The 19,188-nt window shown below is 35.7% G+C and overlaps 1 protein-coding gene and 1 pseudogene across 7 annotated transcripts in view; one reads left to right on the forward strand and one right to left on the reverse strand.

The window, feature by feature from the left end:
• RSPH3 (radial spoke head 3) overlaps window positions 1-19,188 on the reverse strand; it is a 143,133-nt gene that overhangs the window by 39,870 nt on the left and 84,075 nt on the right. For 2 of the 7 annotated variants that reach the window (XR_007953663.1, XR_007953662.1), the window contains exon 9: window positions 8,954-9,013. The exons of 4 other annotated variants lie outside the window; for them this stretch is intronic. The gene's annotated coding sequence lies outside the window, so the exon portion shown is untranslated. Of the gene's footprint in view, window positions 1-8,953; window positions 9,014-10,760; window positions 10,793-19,188 lie in introns of all 7 variants that reach the window. One more of the 7 variants, XR_007953664.1, reaches the window with a different exon arrangement.
• On the forward strand, window positions 14,233-17,208 carry LOC127561561 (DNA replication licensing factor MCM2-like; annotated as a pseudogene).

The following is a 19,188-nucleotide window of genomic DNA, read 5'->3' on the forward strand; positions in this document are numbered from 1 at the left end:
AATTTGAGATAATTATATATGTGTAGTCATGCAAAACACATTTCCAAGTAAGTCATTCTGTGAAAGAAAACACAGACAAAAAAAAAAAAAACCTCCCAAGAATAAGAAGAAAAATATCTTTGATCTGAACGCAGGCTCTACCAGTACATCTGGGGTTTCTTGGCAGAGATGTTAAAGTGGTTGGCCATTTCCTTTACCAGCTCATTTTATAGTTTAAGGAAACTGAGGCAAAAATGTTAAATGTCTTGCCCAGGATTACACAGTTAGTAGTATCTGAGAAGCCACGTTTGCATTCATTCAGGTCCTCCTGGCTCTAGGCTTGGTGCCCTACCAACTGGGACATGTGGCTGTCCTAAGACAAGCTACAATGGATATACATGTGACCTCAACACAAAAGGTAACATCATGAACCAATTAGGGAATGCATAGCCTTTCAGATCTATGGAGGAGGTGGAGCTCATTATCAAACAAGAGATAATAAAGAAGATCACATCAGATAAAATGGATAATTAGGATTATATAAAATTTAAAAGATTTTGCAAAAACAAATCAAATATATCTAAGATTAAAAGAGAAACAGTTAAATAACATGGTGGGGAGGAGGGAGAATCTTTGCAACAAGTTTCTTGATAAAAGTATAACAAATTTATAAGATCCCATTTTGATAACTGATAGTCTAAAGATATGAACAGGAAGTTTTCAAGAGAAGAAATTCAGACTACCTAAAGCCATATGAAAAAATGCTCCAACAGACAGAGAAATGTAAATTAAAGAAATCCTGAGGTTCTACTTCACAATCTGTCAGGTTGGCAAAGATGACAAATGTTGGAGAAGCTTTGGAAAAACTGACACACACGTACTGTTGGTAGAGCACTGAATTGTACCAGCAATTGTAGAAGCAATTTGGAATTGTGCCCCCAGATGCTAAACAGATCATACCACTGTTAAGCCTATACCCCAAAGAGATAAAAGAAACCAAGAAAAAGTCTTATATGAACAAAAATATTAAAGCAGCTCTTTTGTGGTGGTAATGAACTGAAAGGGAAAGGCCTTCAACTGGGAAATGGTTGAATTGTGGTATATAAATGTAATGCCATATTACTGTGTGGCTTTACTATTTGTTGTAAGGAATGAAAAAAATTTTTTATAGAGACCTGGGAGACTTGTATGAATTGAAGTGAAGTGAACAGAATTTTTACTGTAACACCAAATTGTAAAAACAAAACAAAACAACAAAAAAACAGCAGCAGCAGCAACAAAAAACTATCCCCAGAAACTTAACTCTGCTAATTTCTGTTCAATTAAATGATCAATTATAATTATAGGAGATTGATGAAGAATGATGTTGCCCATCTCTTGAGGGATGATGGACTACTATGGAAAATAAACACATTTTTGGATGTAGATAATATTGGGAAATTGTTTTCCTTGACTGTACACATACAAGGATTCAGATAATTTTTTTTTTTCTTTATCTCCAGGTGTGGGACTGGGATAGGTGGGAGGGAGAAAAAATGCTTGCTAATTGGAAAAAAAAAAAAAAAAAGAACCTCCCCCAAAACAATCCCAAATATTGCTGACTATTATTGAAGACAATATTGCAATAATCATTTCTTCCAGTTCTTTTAACATCTTCAAGACATAGTTTATCTGAACCACGTAATAAATGATTTTATCAAGTGCAGCTCTGATACTTCTCTTATAATCTGCTTCTTTATACTGGACATCACTTCTCTTTGGAGGCAAATTTTGGTGATGTTTTTAGTCTAAAATTCATTCTCTTCTTGGCAAAGAAAACAGGAGATAGATGAGAAGTGAGTTTTCTGGCTTCAATTATCACCACTCCAACTATCCAAGCAGCAACACTATCCCTTCCTTTGATCATCCTCTTATATGGAACTCAGAAAACCTTTTTTGTTATCTTTAGCTTTTTTCTCTAGCTGAAGGTCACCTGCTCAGTCCCAGATTGAGAATTTAGTATACAATTCTGAGAAGAGTTACCTATTCTTGCTTTCATCTTCTATGTACATCTTTATAAAGTTTAAGTTTATTGATGATTTCTCTTTACATTTATAGTTCTCCTTCAGATGTTTTTAATACTCCCCCTCCTTTCCTGGCTATTCTATCATATGCTTTCTCACTTCCTATGAAATTGTGCTGAGTTCATTAGAAATTTATGCTTTGATTCCCCCTTATTGGTGCATTGCTTGTATATTGCTGCCAGTTCTTTTATTCATCTTATATTGACTTCTTTATAAGGTTTTATTAATGACTTTTATTTTTATTTCATAGTTAATGCTGAACATACTCTCTCCCCTACACAATGAATTTTCCTTTTTTAACAAAAAAGGGGAAAGGGATAAAGTGAAATTATGCAAAACCAACTTTAATGAATAGATATATTACATATACAATACTTTAGAAGCACAGACCCCCATTTCTACAGCAAAAAAGTGCATTTTCTCATCTCTTCTCTGAGACAAAGATTGGTCATTATAATTAACAGTTTTGTTTATTAAAGGTTAAGTCATTAAAATTATATAGTTTTGTTTATTTTCATTTACACTGTTCTATAGTCTTTGTTTTAAATTTTTTTCCTGGCTATATTTACTCTCACACCAATTCTTGCAAATCTTTCCAACTGACACTGCTATCATATTCCCCTTAGAATGGATTCTTCTAGGGGCATCCACCAGGTGGCACAGCAGGTAAGAGACTGGCCCTCTAATTAGGAGAACCCAAGTTCAAATACTGCTTCAGAAATTGGACACTTCTCTGTGTGACCCTGGGCAAGTCACTTACTTAACTCTGACTCCTTGAAGGGGTGGGGGAAACTTGAGAAGAAGGCTCTTCTAAACCTTTTCCCCATTTAACCTTCAATCCTTATTAAATGACATCATCTCCTTTTCTGAAAAAGCTGAAGTTGTCCAAAGTGAGCTCCTAATTATCTTATCTATGATAACTCAAAATTCCTTGGAGACCTTTCCCCATCCTCTCCATCTTTTTGGTTTCAGGATAACCTTCCAACCTTCTTGATATTATAGTCCATTTCTTTTAGGATTTTGGACTACTGATGATCTCCCATCTTTTTCATTGCTTCTCTACTAGATTTTTTCCTCCTGATACCTATAAACATTGCCTATTTATCTTAAAAACACCTTCCTTTGACTATGCTACTCTGTCTAGCTACCAACCCAATTCTCTCCTTTTATTTCATTACCAAAATTCTCCGAAGAACATTTTATATTTTCTGCTTCCATTTTTTCACTCCATAATGACTCTCTTTTCTGGTTGTAACTTCAACTAACTCTCCTGAAACCTTTTCTTGAAAGTCATCTGCTAATGACTACATCCAATGGGCTTAATCCTCCTTTGATCTCCCCTTGCAGTTTTTCACACTATTGATCATTTTCTCTTAAAAAAAAAACAAACCCTCCCAAATCCTCCCCTTTCAACCCTCCACAACTTTCTTTAATAAGTAAAGTCCTATCTTTGAAGATCAAGCTCAAATTATCTTCTCTGTAATTTGATGGAAATAATCTAATCTTTCACAGAGAAGATAAAGTCAAAACAAAAATGACTATTAAGAACCAGGTTTGAGTACAAGTTTCAGGCTTCACCATTTTCTAGCTCTAAGCTATGGTCAAGGTACTGTAGTTAGTTTGTTCACTTATAAAATGTCAACAATACTTGTATTATTATCTCATACAGTTTTGAAGAAAAGGCTTTGTAAACCTTAAGGCATCATGTAAATGTTAAGTTATTATTATAATTATTTTAATTATTGTATTTGTTACATATCTCTAGCACTTATCACATTTTGGAACTTTTTGAGGGCCCAAATCTAATAATAATTTGTATTTCACAAAATCATACATTTAGAGTTGGAAGAGATATTAGAGGTCATCTAGTCTAAACTTTCTGTTTCATAGTGATGAAGTCCAAAGGAGTCAGGTCAATTTGCCCGAAGTTGCTAGATAGAAAGTAAGGATCAGGATATGAACCTAGGTCTTCTGATTCTAAATCCAGAGCCGGGCTGCAGTATATCCTCCTGCCTTTTCTTCACTTTTGTATTCTTTACAGTGCCTGGCATAGTGCCAATGAATTCTACTGAAGTCAGAAGCCTCAATCATACCATTTAGAGGTGTGTGGGAATGCCAAGCCAACATTGAGGTGTTCCACTAGGGCAATGGCTACACCTTGGGTACTATTAGAGTTTCTTTGTGCATTTTTTGGGAGGGGTGATATATGCTTCTATAGATAGCATATATATATGATAGATACTTCTAACATGTGTTTTTGAATGACAAATTATAGTAATTAAAAAAAAAAACTTTCTGCATCAACATACCAATCTACATCATACTCCATATAACTCTTGAAGGAAAGAATAAAAATAATCAGAATATTCCTAGAACTGAAAAGGACTTCAAAAATCATTAAGCCAAGGTCACTTAAAATATGATGAAAACTTCCTGATATGCTTAAAAGAGCCACATAATCATATAAACTTCGGATAGTTAATATTAAAATGAATTTGGATGAGCTCTTAGCTCATTTTATAGGGAAAATATTGCATTTACCTGGACAACCTATAATTGGAATATGACAAGGGTTGGTAAGTTTTTTCTATAAAGGGTCAGATAGTAAATATTTAAGATTTTGTGAACCTAGAAGCCAAACATAGATATTATTTAGGTATTACAAAACAAAAGAAAAAATAAATTCCACAAATGGAATAGGAAATCAAATTACAAATTTAGGTGTTGACTAAAAGTAAACTGAAAAACAGCATTTTGATTCTACTTAGTTTCTCTAAAGAAAATTTCATTTAACCCTGTTTTGAAAACATAGAAATATCTTTACCTACACTAATTAGAATCTGGATGAATTCTACTAGTTTAAAGATCAACAATGATACCTTTACCACATTCTTTCTGTGTTACTGGTTATGATAAAACTGTCTAATCAGTCACTAGTTATGCTGGCTGATTCACTGCAATAATTCCAAAGAAAAATCGTCAGTTACAACATGAAAGCACACTTGCCTCTGACCTCCCTGAGGAGTCAGGGATGGCATGACCACCTGTGTTCTAAAACAAAAGAAAGCCGGAGATGGCTTGAGTTGATGCACTGAGGTCCCAAGCACGTGAGGCTAAATAGTAATTGGACCATACTCTATTAATATATAAGCTTGGAGAAAGAATGGCCCCTGCCCACTCTTTGTGCAAGTCCTGATGTGTTGTATAGGAAATGACGTTTTTGGTGGGTGGAGGCAGGGGAGTGGAAAGGGAAGCAGAAAGAGAGACTGCTGGCTGGCATCTTGTCACAGCTGCTCACATTGCTATTGTGACCGCCCTTCACCTCCGATCCCCCTCTGCTAGCTGGCTTCCTGTCGCAGCTGCCCATATTGCTATCGCAATCCTTCTTCACCTCTACTGAGAATAAAGATTGAAGATTTTTCCCTTAACCTGAATTCCTGACTCTGGCTGATTTTAAATATGCGGTCATCACACTTGCCCATTCTGACTCATTTCAAAAAGACACTTTACACTTACTTCTTTGAAAATATTAAACAGTGATTGCTAAAACTGTAACTGTTAAGAATAAGTTTGTAACTCTGGATGTTGTCAACATTAGAAAGATCCAATTGATATCAAAGCTTGGAATAACAGACATCAACAACAGCAATATCTTTAAGACTTAGGAACTGGTAGTACTTCAAGATGTTGATTTTTTTGTGAAATTTAATGAATGTTTTAATACTCAGTGGTTTGTTTTTCTAAAGCTGTTTAATAAAATGCATAATTCCAAACACACTATTATTATGAACCAAATCTGCCTAAATCTTTTTTATAAGTAAATCAGTTAACGCTCATTTCCCAATTATGTGTAATTGTTATAAAATGTTAAGTAAGGTGAACTTAGAAACTGCTATCTTGTATCATTTATCATCTTTTTCTCCTTTACATAATACCTCTTCAATGATTTCTCAGTTTATAAATGTAATGCAATTAAAGCACAACTGTCAATATTTTTAAATTGTTAAGCTTAAACTATTCTCAGTCATCATCTTTTCTGTGGCCTTGGACACTGACTACTACATGACTCTGGGTAGATCACGAGTCATGTAGTAGAGATCACTTAGGATTTGAATGCCTCCAAAACCAAATCAAACCAACACACACACACACACGGCGGATAGCTCTACTCCATCAAAGAAAATGTAATAAACTCCTTTCTTTTCTTGTTGTTAGAAATGTTGTTAGAATATTGTTAGAAATGATATTACTTTTGGAGATAATGTAGCCTGACTCTCATATTATAAAGGAGGATATGGAGGCTTAAGAAGATTGTGACTTTCCGAATTCATCTCATTTGTGGTTAAATTTAAATTCCAATCTTGGTCTTGTTTTGTGATCTAATATTCTTGTTACTGTACAATGCCCTAACTTGTGCTTAATGTTTTCTAATTGTCATTTTTCCATATAAAATCAAGTTATATTCTAAAACTTTCTATTTTTAGGACACAATGATATCATACACAATATAAGCATTTTTTATGGAAGTTCATTTCTCCAGTTGCTAGAAGACAATGATTATTGGATGAAATTAAAATGGAAGTGAATCTAGTCCAAAGTTATGTCTCAAGAGACTTTTGCAGAGGGAATTCTAGCTTTATGGAAGGCTTATTTATGTGACCCAAATAGGATTTTCCAGTTATTTGACTTTTTCATTAACTGCCTCAATATAAAGAGCCTTATTGAGAATTTAACTATTTAACATGAAAACTACAGTTATCTACAGAATATTATTTCAAAACTCATTTCATGTAACAGGAGAATATTTAAATTATAACTCAGTTACTGGGCATGGATATTATATGCAAATAGAATGATCAGACTACATAAAATTTTCTCAAAAAGCTAGTAGTTAGAAAGGAGAATTTATATCATATGATATGTTTTTCTTCTGGTTCAGACATTTCCTAGCTGTATGACCCTGGACAAGTCACTTAATCCTGTTTGGCTCAGTTTCTTTCATTTGTAAACTGTAAAATGAACCGGAGAAGGAAATGACAAAGCACTTCAGTGTCTTTGCGGGGAGGAAAAACAATAACAAACTCCAACCTAAATGAGATAATGACGAATAAAACATGCTTAAACAACAAATCATGGTAAAAACAATGTATATCCCAAATGTTTTAAGTTTTGTAAGGGTGCTCCAAAGGTCCCAGTGAAGTTTTAAGTCTTTATAAGCTTAAACTTATGACTTAAAGGCACTAAGGTTTTTTGAGACACTATGTATTTAATATGTATTTAACAGTACCATATGAGTCATCATGATCCCAAATCATAGTTGGGACTACCGCCTGAAAGCTGATTTCACACAATAGCAGGATATTGTGATGTCACTCTCACTGCCATTGGCTTCCATTGTGCCCTTGGACAAGTGTCATTTTAACGTTTTGGGGCTTCAGTTTCCTTATCTGTAAAAAGATATTAAAATATCTCTAAGGGATCTTCTAAGTTTCTTCTGTGAAAAAAAAAGCATCTCTGGTGAAGTATTAAGTTTTATACTTGATCTTTTTCTTTTCAAAATTTCCTTTTCAATTAGTTGGGTGAAGAGAGAGATGGCACGCTTGTTAAATCTGCACATGATATGAAGTTGAGAGGGAAAGTTTATGTTAGATGAGAGAATAGGGATCCACAAATAACATGAAGAATAATGAGTAGATGAAATAAGATGAAATTTATTGAGTTCTACACTTGAATTAAAAAAAATCAATTGTATGTAGAATGAGAGACACAAGAATTCCTGTGAATAATATATTGGTTTTAGTATGGTTGGTAGGAATTAACAATGTGAAATAATCATTGAAAAACATCTACTATTTTTAGGGTAGCTAGATGGTACAATATATGCCAGGCCTCAAATCAAGAAGACGAATTCAAATCTGGACTCAGACACTTCCTAGCTGTGTGACTCTGCGTAAGTCAATTTGCCTGGTTTGCCTCAGTTTCCTCATCTGTAAAATAAGCTGGAGAAGCAAATGGCAAACCACGCTAGTATATTTCCCAAGAAAATTCCAAATATTACCACACAGAGTTTGGCTATGACTAATCAACTAAACAAGAAGTTTGAATTAATTTGATCTTGTGCTGCAATGAAAAGAGAATTGAAGCTACAACTCTACATAGTTATCTACATATAAGTTATAGTTAAAAACACAAAAATGTTTAATAACATTTATGTTACATGCCAGGAGCTGTGCTAAGTACTTTATAATGATTATCTTGTTTAATCATCACAATAGCCCTGAAAGGCAGTTATTATTACCTCTTTTACTGTTGAGGAAACTGAGGCAAACAGAATTTAAGTATTTTGCCAGGGTCACATAGCTATGAAGTGTGTGAGACTTCATTTCAGTTCAGGCCTTCCCAATTCCAGGCCAGATGCTTTGTAGAGAGAAGAGCAAAAAGCCAAAGCCTTATCCTAAGGAGCACGAAGAAAAGAGACAGAGAATTTCTTAAACACTGACTGTATGTCTGGCACTTTGCTAAGTGCTGTGGATACAATGAAAGAAAAAAAGACCTTCCCAGCTCTCAAGAAGAAGGTCTAATGGGGAAGATACAATGCAAACAAGAGTGATACAGGGGGTGGAGGGTAGAAACAAGATGAAATCAATGATATACAAATGACATACAGGGGCTAAATTGACAAAAGTCACAGAGAGGAGGCACCAGCCTTGAGGGGAACTGGAAAAGACTTCTTGTAGAAGGCAGGATTTTTAGTCGATTTGAAAGATGCAAGCAAATACAAGCAAGGGAGATGTTCTCAGTTCTCAGGAAGCTAACATCCTAATGGGGGAATATAGTACACAGGTTTGGGGTTATGAGAGAGCGGAGCAGCAAGACCACCTGGTTTTAGGTAAGATAAAACAAAGTCTTACCTATTAGACCCTGTGTTGCCAAGGTGTTCGAGGTTCCAGGCAAAGGAAATTAGGAGTTGACTAGAAGAAAGAGGCAGCAAAAGAAACAAAGGAGATAATTTGAGATTTAAGAACCAGAAAAGTATAGTATACTGGAAGTCAAGAGAAGAGCTAATTTCCAGAGGGAGAGTGGTAAAAAATATTATAAATTAGAGATTACTCAATCAAAATATTCACTAAAAGAAGAACTTGCCATGGTGCAAGTGTAGATTATTCAGGTTTTTAAAACTCAATCTATATATAAAATATTAAACATAACATGTATACTACATTTATCTGGAGTTTTTAAAAAATCTTTGTAGAATAGGTTATAGTAGTAATACATATAACAAATAATATAAACAGCTGACAACATTTCTACCATACATAAATGTTTACAAAGGGCTTTCCATATACTATTTAACTTGATTCTCATACTAAGCCTATCAGGGGGCAAACACAAGTGTTACAACAGCAGCCCTTATGAGACCCATTGAGAGAAAGGAAAGACTTCATCAGTGTAGGAAACTTCTGGTGAAGGAGTTTCCTCCGCAACTGTTCTGCAGTAACTATTCTGCAACTATTTTTGAATTGCCCAGGACAAAAGTGCCAGTAGGTCATCAAAGGCTAAGCTGATTCTGAGGCTAACCATTTATCAACACTACCTTCCAACTCCTGTTCAAGATGAGGAAACCCAGGCTCCCAGTAGAGTATAGTATCTTGCCCATTGTCATTAATTCAATCTCTTATCAGGGCTTTCTGTGTTTTGTCAGGAAACCTCTATGTGCAGGCCTCTACATTCACTCATATCACAAGATCCAAAATGACACTGGAAAATTTGACTTTCCAATTGTCCTAACTTCTACTGAAGTTTAGGTAATTCTCTTATATGTAATCTGGAATAACAGTCTTCTGCCTTAATTTCATCTATTATTTGGAGCCAGGTTGTCTAATTGGGAATTATCCAATTTTTTTCCCTTTGTGGGTTCTTTCTTTTGTCTAATTCACAACTTAATTACACACAAAAGACAAAAGAAACTAAAGTTTTTTGAAATTTTAATTGTAATTCTATCTTTGTCTCCAATTAACGTGAATAATAAAAAAATAGTACCAGTAGTATTCCTGTACCACCTGTTCAGTTGGGGCATTGTCTCAAAAATTTTTAAAGCATTCTAGAAATGGGGAGAATAAGAGAAAGACCCATGAGAACAATTATATTATAATTAGTATTTCATTGATTGATAATTGCTCAAGTAATTTTACTTAGATGAAAGATATAAATATAAAGTGCTTTCACCATGATTGCAGTGCCACTACATTTCAAACTACACAGACTAGGTATTCTTATCCCCAGGGTTTCCAGTTTATTTTTCATGGCATAACTCTCAAAATAAAATTAATTTTAATTTACCTTAAATTTATAAATACACAATCTAAAACTTTTTAGGGAACTGGGAGAAGAGGCCTATGTAATCAAATCAATTTTAGGATAGCACACTACCAAAAAGATTGAAAATTACTATTATTGACAGCCATCTAGTTAGTCAACAAATTGATCTTCCTAAAACATAAATCTTATTATGTCATCTTCCTGTTCAATCAACTCCAGCAAGTCCTTATCACCCACAGAAATATAAAATTCTGTTAATCACATCAGTTTAAAAAAAAACTATTTTAATATATTTTTTTGATTTTACTTATTTAACTATCTGTTCATGCAAATTTTTCTATGTCTACTTGAAATCTTTCTTTTTTCATAGCACATTTGTATTTCATCATATTCATATACCTGTTCAATCAACTCCAGCAAGTCCTTATCACCTACAGAAATATAAAATTCTGTTAATCACATCAGTTTAAAAAAAACCTATTTTAATATTTTTTTTTGATTTTACTTATTTAACTATCTGGTTCATACAAATTTTTCTATGTCTACTTGAAATCTTCCTTTTTTCATAGCACATTTGTATTTCATCATATTCATATACCACAATTATTCATACATTTCTCAAATGATGGACTAGAAATAGGGGGAATGCCCAGTCTATCACTGTGCAAACTTTGCTTCTGTTCCTCCTCTGCCCATGTTTTTAATTTAATTAACCTCTACCTAGCAACTCTCCCCCAACATCCCACTCCAAACTATCCACTCCTTTTGCTGTGAGTAGATTTCGATCTTAATTATGGAATCCCATAATTAAGAAATTTGCTTTCATCTTAAATCCTTTCCTTTCAAATTCTTTCTATCAGCATTCAAGGAGAACTAGTTCTCCCCCATTCCGATAATACTGCACTACTGGCCATTCTTTCCAACATTAGTTACACTTTTACTCAAAGCTCTTTCCCTGCTTGAGACTAATGTTGAAGGTAGAATACTTCTTGCTCCTCACTGCCACTTCCAAACTTTTCATCTATCATCACCTGCCTCTTCTTTTGGGTTCATTCAATATACATTTAAGATCCAATCAAGATTACAGTGACTCATCTACAGATTTCTAGATCACTCTCCTCTCTTCCCTCAATAAGTTCAGTGCCTGGTCGTAGTCTTTCCTTCCCAACTTTTTTCTTCATAGCAGGGGACTTCAACATACATAATGATAATCTCCCAAAAATCTTAACTTCCAGGTTCTACAATTTTATTTATTTATATGACCTTCAGACTACCTTAGCTACACACAGAAATGGTTACAACCTTAAGTTGTAATTTGCAATTACCCACAAATGTTCCACACTTCCATGTTTATGAACTCTGAAATTTCTTTATCTAATATTTATTCATTTTTTTTCTACCTTACAACCCCCAATCCTGTTCTTCATCCTTACTGTGACCTTCAAACCTTCTACTCTGTGGATCTTTCACAGGCCATCAACCCTGCACTGGCTACATTCTCTTCCCTTCTACCATCTTGATCTCTTGGTGAACCCATTCAACTGTACATTATCCTTTATTCTGAAGTTCTTTGATCTTTTATGCCTGCTAAAATCCAGTTTTGGATTACTGCCATCATCTGCTGCATTTATTCCTAGTCATGTGTGGATGAACAAAGTAGGATAAAATAAAAAACTGCTGGCTGAGTTCATTACAAATATATATTACATAATCTAAATCTAAAAAAACTGCAGGAAGGCAATCTTTTTTATACCTCCCTACCTAACTGATACACAATCCCATTTACCACATTGGGTTTTCAAAATCTTTTCATCCCTCCTCAAACTTCCTAAGGCATTCCTCCTCCTCTCCACTCAGCACTTAGAATCTTGCCTCTTACTTCACTGAAAAAAAAAAATGAGGCCATTTGATAAGAGTTCCTTCTTTCTCCCTTGCTCATCTCACACCACTCATATTTTTCACAACTATCTTCTTTTTTTAAACCCATTTCACAGAAAGATGTGTTCCTCTTTTTCAAGGCAAACTCCTACAAATGATGCCGTTCCATTCCATCTTTCCTGGCAGATTGCCCTTTATATTATTCCAACTCTCTCACTAATCTTCAATCTCTGCAGTCTACTAGATGCTTCCCTACTTACTGCACACAAACACATTCCTATTTTCCTATAATCAATAATCACTTGATCCATTCATCCCTGCTAGCTATTGTCCTACATCTCTCTTCCCTTTTGTGACTAAATCCCTTGAGAAGACTATCTACAATCAACACCTCCATTATCTTTCTCTTACTTCTATAACTAGTCTGGCATCTTACCCCATTATTTAATTGAAATTGCTCTCTCCAAAATACCAAAGATCTTGTAATCGCCAAATCTAATGAACTTTTCTCAATGTTCTTTCTTCTTGACCTATCTTTTGAAACCGTTAGAACACGGTCTACTCACTGATACTCTCTCTTCTCTCTAGGTTTTCATGACCTTTATTTACTTTTTAATCAATCTCCTATGATGGGTTTTCCTCATATGCTGAATTGTTTTCCAACATCATGTTTCTTTTTTTTATTATAGCTTTTTACTTACAAGATATATGCATGGATAATTTTACAGCATTGACAATTGCCAAACCTTTTGTTCCAATTTTTCCCCTCCTTCCCCCCCCCCCCAAGATGGCAAGTAGATCAATACATGTTAAATATGTTAAAGTATGTGTTAAATACAATATGTGTATATATGTCCATAGTTATTTTGCTGTATAAAAAGAATTGAACTTTGAAAATAGTGTACAATTAACCTGTGAAGGAAATTAAAAATGCAGGTGGACAAAAATAGAGGGATTGGGAATTCTATGTAGTGGTTCACCCTCATTTCCCTGAGTTCTTTCACTGAGTGTAGGCTGGTTCAATTCATTACTGCTCTATTGGAGCTGAGTTAACATCATAGTTCAATCTTGGGCCTTATTTTCTCCCTCTACTCTATTTCACTTAGTGATCTCATCCACTTCCTTAGTCTACATCCTAACATTTCTCCTGAGTATCACATCTTCAACTGCTTATTAGACATTTAGAACTGAACATCTTGAAGATATCTTAAACTCAACATATACCAAAAAAAATTTTTTTTACCCTTAAACCCTTCTCCCTTCCATATTTCCCTACTACTATCAAGGGAACAATCATCCTCCTACTTTCCCTAAGCTCCTAATCTAGGTGATATCCAGAATATTTTACTCTCTCTAATCTTTACAAAGTCCAATCTGTTGCCAAGGACTCTACCTTTGCAACATCTTTCTTATTTGCTCCCTTTTCTCCTCTGACACTGTCATCATCCTGACATAGGCCCTTACCACCTCACACATAGACTATTCTAACTACCTGTTGGTCTGACACAAATCACTCCTCACCTTCAGTCTACCCCTCAGTTGTTAAATGGATCTTCTTAAAATGCAGGTCTGACTATGTCATCTCACTATTTAATCAACTCCAATAGTTCTCAATTGCTTCCAAGATTAAATATAAAGTCCTCCATTTGGTTTTTAAAACCATATAAAATCCAGCCCCTTTCTCTTTCTCCACCTCCTTCCACATCTCATGTTGTGTATAATCCAGTGCATGTCCCCATGTTATTTATAATGCAAAAATATTGGCCTTCTTGCTATTTCTTGAACATGACACTACATTTCTTGACTCTTGTTAGTTTCATTGTATGTCCTGAATGCTTGGAATCCTTTCCCTCTTATCTCCATCTTTTATCTCTTATAAAGTCTCAGATGAGATCTTACCTTCCCTAAGAAGCCTTTTCTCAGTCCTTAATAATCTTAATGTTTTCTAAATTTATCTCAAATACTGTGTGTGTGTGTGTGTGTGTGTGTGTGTGTATGCGCGCGTGTGTGCATGTCTTTGTATGCAGCTATTTACATATTATATATCAGATTTTGAGATCCCTGAGCACAATGATTTTTTTTGGGGGGGATCTTTGGTATCTGAGTACTTCACATAAAGCTTGGCAAATGGTAGGCATTTAATAAATGCTTGTTGACTAGCTGACAGTATTTTTCCCCTTTCCTGACATCTAACAATTTTTTGAAAAAAAAAAAAAAGGGGAGGAAGTTGTTGTGGCTGTGGATGCAGAGCTGAAGCAACTATGGTGGATTCCTCTGAGTCTTTAAAAATAACTTTGTCCAGTTCAGTCTCAAGATACAGACGTGTCAGTGATGGTCACTTTGGTTTGGCCCTGGGTGAAGTACTCGGGGTGGGGGCACTGATGCTTTGAACTCCAACCCTTACAGAGACCCATCACCTTTGATGAATCAGAAGGTCTTTGATGACACTGAAGAGTTTTCTGATGAAGGGGAAGAGGATGGAGAAGAGCTTATTGGGGATGGAATGGAGAGGGATTATCAAGCCATTCTTGAACTAGACATCTCTGAGGCATAAGGGTTAGACTTGGATGATGATGTGGAGAAGTTGACTGCCAGCCAGAGGGAAGCTCTGAGCAGATGCAGCAATGAGACCTGGAGACTGACAAAGACTTGGGACACATGTGCTAGGAGCTGTATATTATAGTGAAGATGAGGAGCAATGTCCAGCCTGGACATGGTGCCTGATGAAGGAGGGAGAGAAGGAGGACATGATGGAAGATTTGAAAGGCTACACTGTCCAAGAGTAGGTAATCATGGCAGGTTTTCCACTGGAAATTCACCATCAATTTAAGAACTTTATATGCACTCATGGGGATGGACATGGTCACAATGTTTTCAAGGAGTGAATTAGTGACATGTGTAAAGAAAAGAAGGAGACCCTGGTAGTGAATTATGAAGACAGGCAGCCCGGGAACATGTCCTGGTCTACTTCTTATCTAAGGCACCAGCAGAGCTCCTAGGGATCTTTGATGAAGCTGCCTGAGAAGTGGTGTTGGTCATGTACTTAAAGTATGATTGAATTGCCAGTAACGTCCATGTCTGCATCTCCTACTTTACCCACTTTACTTTTATTCCCTCAGGCAGCTGCCTCTGAACCAGTAGCCTGGTGACCAGCTGCCCAGGAGTCTTGCCCCAAATCAGCATGGTCAAGTATAACTGCAACAAATATAACTTTGTCCTGGAGTCAGTTCTGGGGTCAGTCCCCAAACCAGAAGGTGAATGTCTTATCCTGAATGTCAGTCTGCTGGTCCCTTTGAAATCAACATGGAAGAGACAAAATTACCAGTGTATCTGAATACAAGAGAATCCAGACAAAGTGGCTACGGGCAGGTTTCCTAACTCCAAAGGTGCCATTCTTTTAGCTGATCTATGGACAGCTACAAGCCAGGAGATGAAATTGAGTTGACTTCCATAATAATCAGGATGGCTCTCTCAATACTGCTTAATGGCTTCCCTATCTTTCCTACAGTTATTTTGTCCAATCAGGTGGCCAAGAGGGATGACAAAGCAGCTATAGGGTACCTGATGAGGATGTGAAGACTATTATTAGTTTATTTAAGGACCAGTAGATTGGAGAGAAGCTTTTTCCTAGCATGGTCCCCTCTATCTATGGACATGAAGGCATTAAAAGAGGCCTTGCCTTGACTCCATTTGGAGGAAAACCCCAAACTCTGGGGGCAAGCACAAGGTATGAGGTAATGGGGTTGTTGTGTGGGGATTCTGGCATAGTTCTTTAAATATGTGGAAAAAGTACCTGGCTGAGCCATCTCCATCACTGGGCAGGGGGCCTTACCTGTGGGGCTCACTGCATATGTCCAGTGGCATCCTGTCAGTTGAGAGAGGACCTTAGAAGCTGGGGCCTTGGTTCTGGCTGACGGAGGGGTGTGCTTGATTGATGAGTTTGACAAGATGAATGATTAGGACAGGACCAGCATCATCCATGAAGCCATGAAACAGCAAAACATCTCCATATCCAAAGCTAGTACTGTCCCTTCCCTACAGGTCTGCTGCACTGTTACCACTGCTGCCAATCTCATAGGAGGGTGGTATGACCCCTCATTGACCCCCCTCAGAGAGCCCATCATATTCCACCTTGATGTCCTGTGTATTGTGAGAGATGTTGTGGATCCTGTTCAGGATGATATGCTGCTCCACTTTGTGGTTGGCATCCATATTAAAAAATCACCCCAGCAATAAGAAATGGCAGGACTAGAACTAGCCCTGCCTAACACATATGATATAGAATTCTTGTCTCAGGAGATAAAGAAGGAGGTCTATAAAGAACTTAACCAGATGACCCAGATAAAATTGCCAAGATTAGAATGACCTAAGGAAAGAATCCATGACCACAGGGAGTATATCCTCATCACAGTTCAGTACATTAAATCAATGATCTGAATGGCAGAAGCCTAAGACACCTTTGGGACTATGTGTCATCCAGTGATGCTAAAGAGCTTTACTGACACTCAGAAGTTCTGCATCATTATTCTGGAGGAACAATAATGAGCTATTACTCTGCATCCAGAAGCAGCTAGTGGCAGAACAGGTGATCTACCAGCGCAACTGCTATGGTATCCAGCAAGACACCTTTGTGGTATCTGAGAAAGACCTAGCAGACAAGGCTTGCCAGATCAACATCTATGATTCTGCTGCTTTTTATGACAGTGAACTCTTCATAATGAATAAATTCAGCCATAACCTGAAATGGAAACTTATTTATGCACTTTACTTCTGGAAGGTCGTTACCACCGAAGCACCTTGTTTGCTTCGTGCCTTAAGAACTCAAGAAGTTTTGTTAAACCACCAGTGGACATGGAAGAATGGTGGAGTCCTGTTGTCAAGTCCTGTTGATTCAGGATTTGAACTTCTTAGTTTGACCATCAGGATTCTTTTGGTTGTGGTTCTGATGGTTACAACGATCACTGTCTAAGTTTTCTTCTTTTGTTGCTTTAGATATCTATATTTTATATTTTTCTTCCTACTTTCTCTGGAGCTTGAGCTTGTGATCTAAAAAAGGGTCCCCTCATATTGGTTGGAATCAGAGAAAGTTTCACATATAATATTATGGTGGCATGAGATACCCTAGCCCTGCCCTTAGCTGACTTTGGCCAGATGAAATATTAAGAATGATTTCTTCTACTCCTGGCATTTCATTTATCATCACTGGTTGTTTCTTTTATCCTTTGGTTAATAGCAGTTACGAGTGAGTTGTAAGGAGTAGCATGTTATTACTAATAGAATGCGCCCTATCCTCAACTGAGTAGAGGTAAATGTGCATATAAAACAAACCAGAAAACTGGCAATGTGAAGTATATAATTCTGACCCTGCCTGGCTTTCCTCAATTGAGGAGAGCCAAAGAGAAAATTGTGAATAGATTATGTGATCATAAAGGCTATCTAAAGGCTCAGCCATCTTTGCTACATACACCTTTTCCCATTAGTTTTGTACATTGTGTTTCACTTTTATAGTTTTTATTTTGCATGGGATGCTTAAAAGTGCTTGCTTGGGAAAGAAAAAAAAAGGAAGAAAAAAAATTCAATAAAGTATAAAAATATATTCTGTGTACCATCATCCATGAATCTCTCTCTCACATCTACAAAGGGTTAGAGGCAATGGTATGATGAAAAAGGTTTAATAAGATATAGTTTAATAGGTATTATTTTCTTCATCACTTTCTTAAGTCAATAATGAGATGTAGCACTTGGCATAAATGTCATTTTTTAGGTGTAAATTAGGTATAACACTGAACATTTAATAATCAGCTCTCACAGGCTTGTCTGCTGGCTCCAGATACCCCAGATGGAGGTGTCTTCTTGTATCATACTTGGAGTCATACTTAATCTCAATAATTTTGAAATATTCCTGTTTGCTTTGTAGTTAATACCTTCAAATTTTGAGTCATTGTACATATTTTTAATCGGTTCTGTTTGCCTCATCACATCAGATTGCATAAATTTTTCCCAGATTGAATAAATTTTTCCATCTTCTCTATATCATGTAGTGCATATCAGTTTATGCATGTTTATAACTCTTTAAATGATTTAGTAAATTACATTTTTTTGAACCCAGTAAAAATATTTGATGGTTTTCTTGCCTTTTTAATTTTAATTTTAGAAACAAAATTATAAAAAGTAGCTTGGTAAAGGGCCACTATTTGATTAAGCGAGCAATTAACAGCTTCACAGACCTGAAGTGCAGTTGTACTTACTTTATGTACTATGGTTCCCTGGAACTCATATATACTGTGTAGAGAGAGACAACCAGGAGTATTGGACTAGCTCTGTATCTAAATTATTACAAAATGGTTAATGGATCCCAAAGTGGAGCATCATGTATGCAAAATAAAAAAAGGCAAAACTCAGCAATTTATCCTTATAATTTCTATTGATTGGATTACATCTCCAATGACTTAAAATGAGGAATTATGCTTATAATTGCTATTGGATTACATCTCCAATGACTTAAAATGAGGACAGATATTTTATCTAAAAGGTAAATAAATATAAAATCCTAAACTTATTGTGAATTGTTGACTAAAAGTATCAATTTAAATTAGAGGAGAAAACCTCACACATTCAAGTTCTGTTTAAAATTTTAGTGTTGTCCTTTTGGGCCCTCATTAAGCTAATTTAGAATGATTTAATAATATTTTAAAGTTTGAAATGCAGTTTTCATCAAAATTTTATATGATAAAGATATTTTAAAAAATAACCAAGTTCCCCCAAACAGTCTAGAGGAGAGCATAAAAGAGAGAACTGATCGTTTTGATTAAAAGAATTGAAGAGGTTTTACAAGAACTGAATCTAATATTATCGTATTAGAATAAAAGCTGATAGCATGATAAATGTGAAAATTTGTTTAGAAGAATTACACATGTTCTATATTGGATAAGATGCTATCTAGAAGAGG

This window comes from Antechinus flavipes, chromosome 4 (assembly GCF_016432865.1).
Source record: "Antechinus flavipes isolate AdamAnt ecotype Samford, QLD, Australia chromosome 4, AdamAnt_v2, whole genome shotgun sequence".
In the NCBI taxonomy this organism is placed as follows: Eukaryota; Metazoa; Chordata; class Mammalia; order Dasyuromorphia; family Dasyuridae; genus Antechinus; species Antechinus flavipes.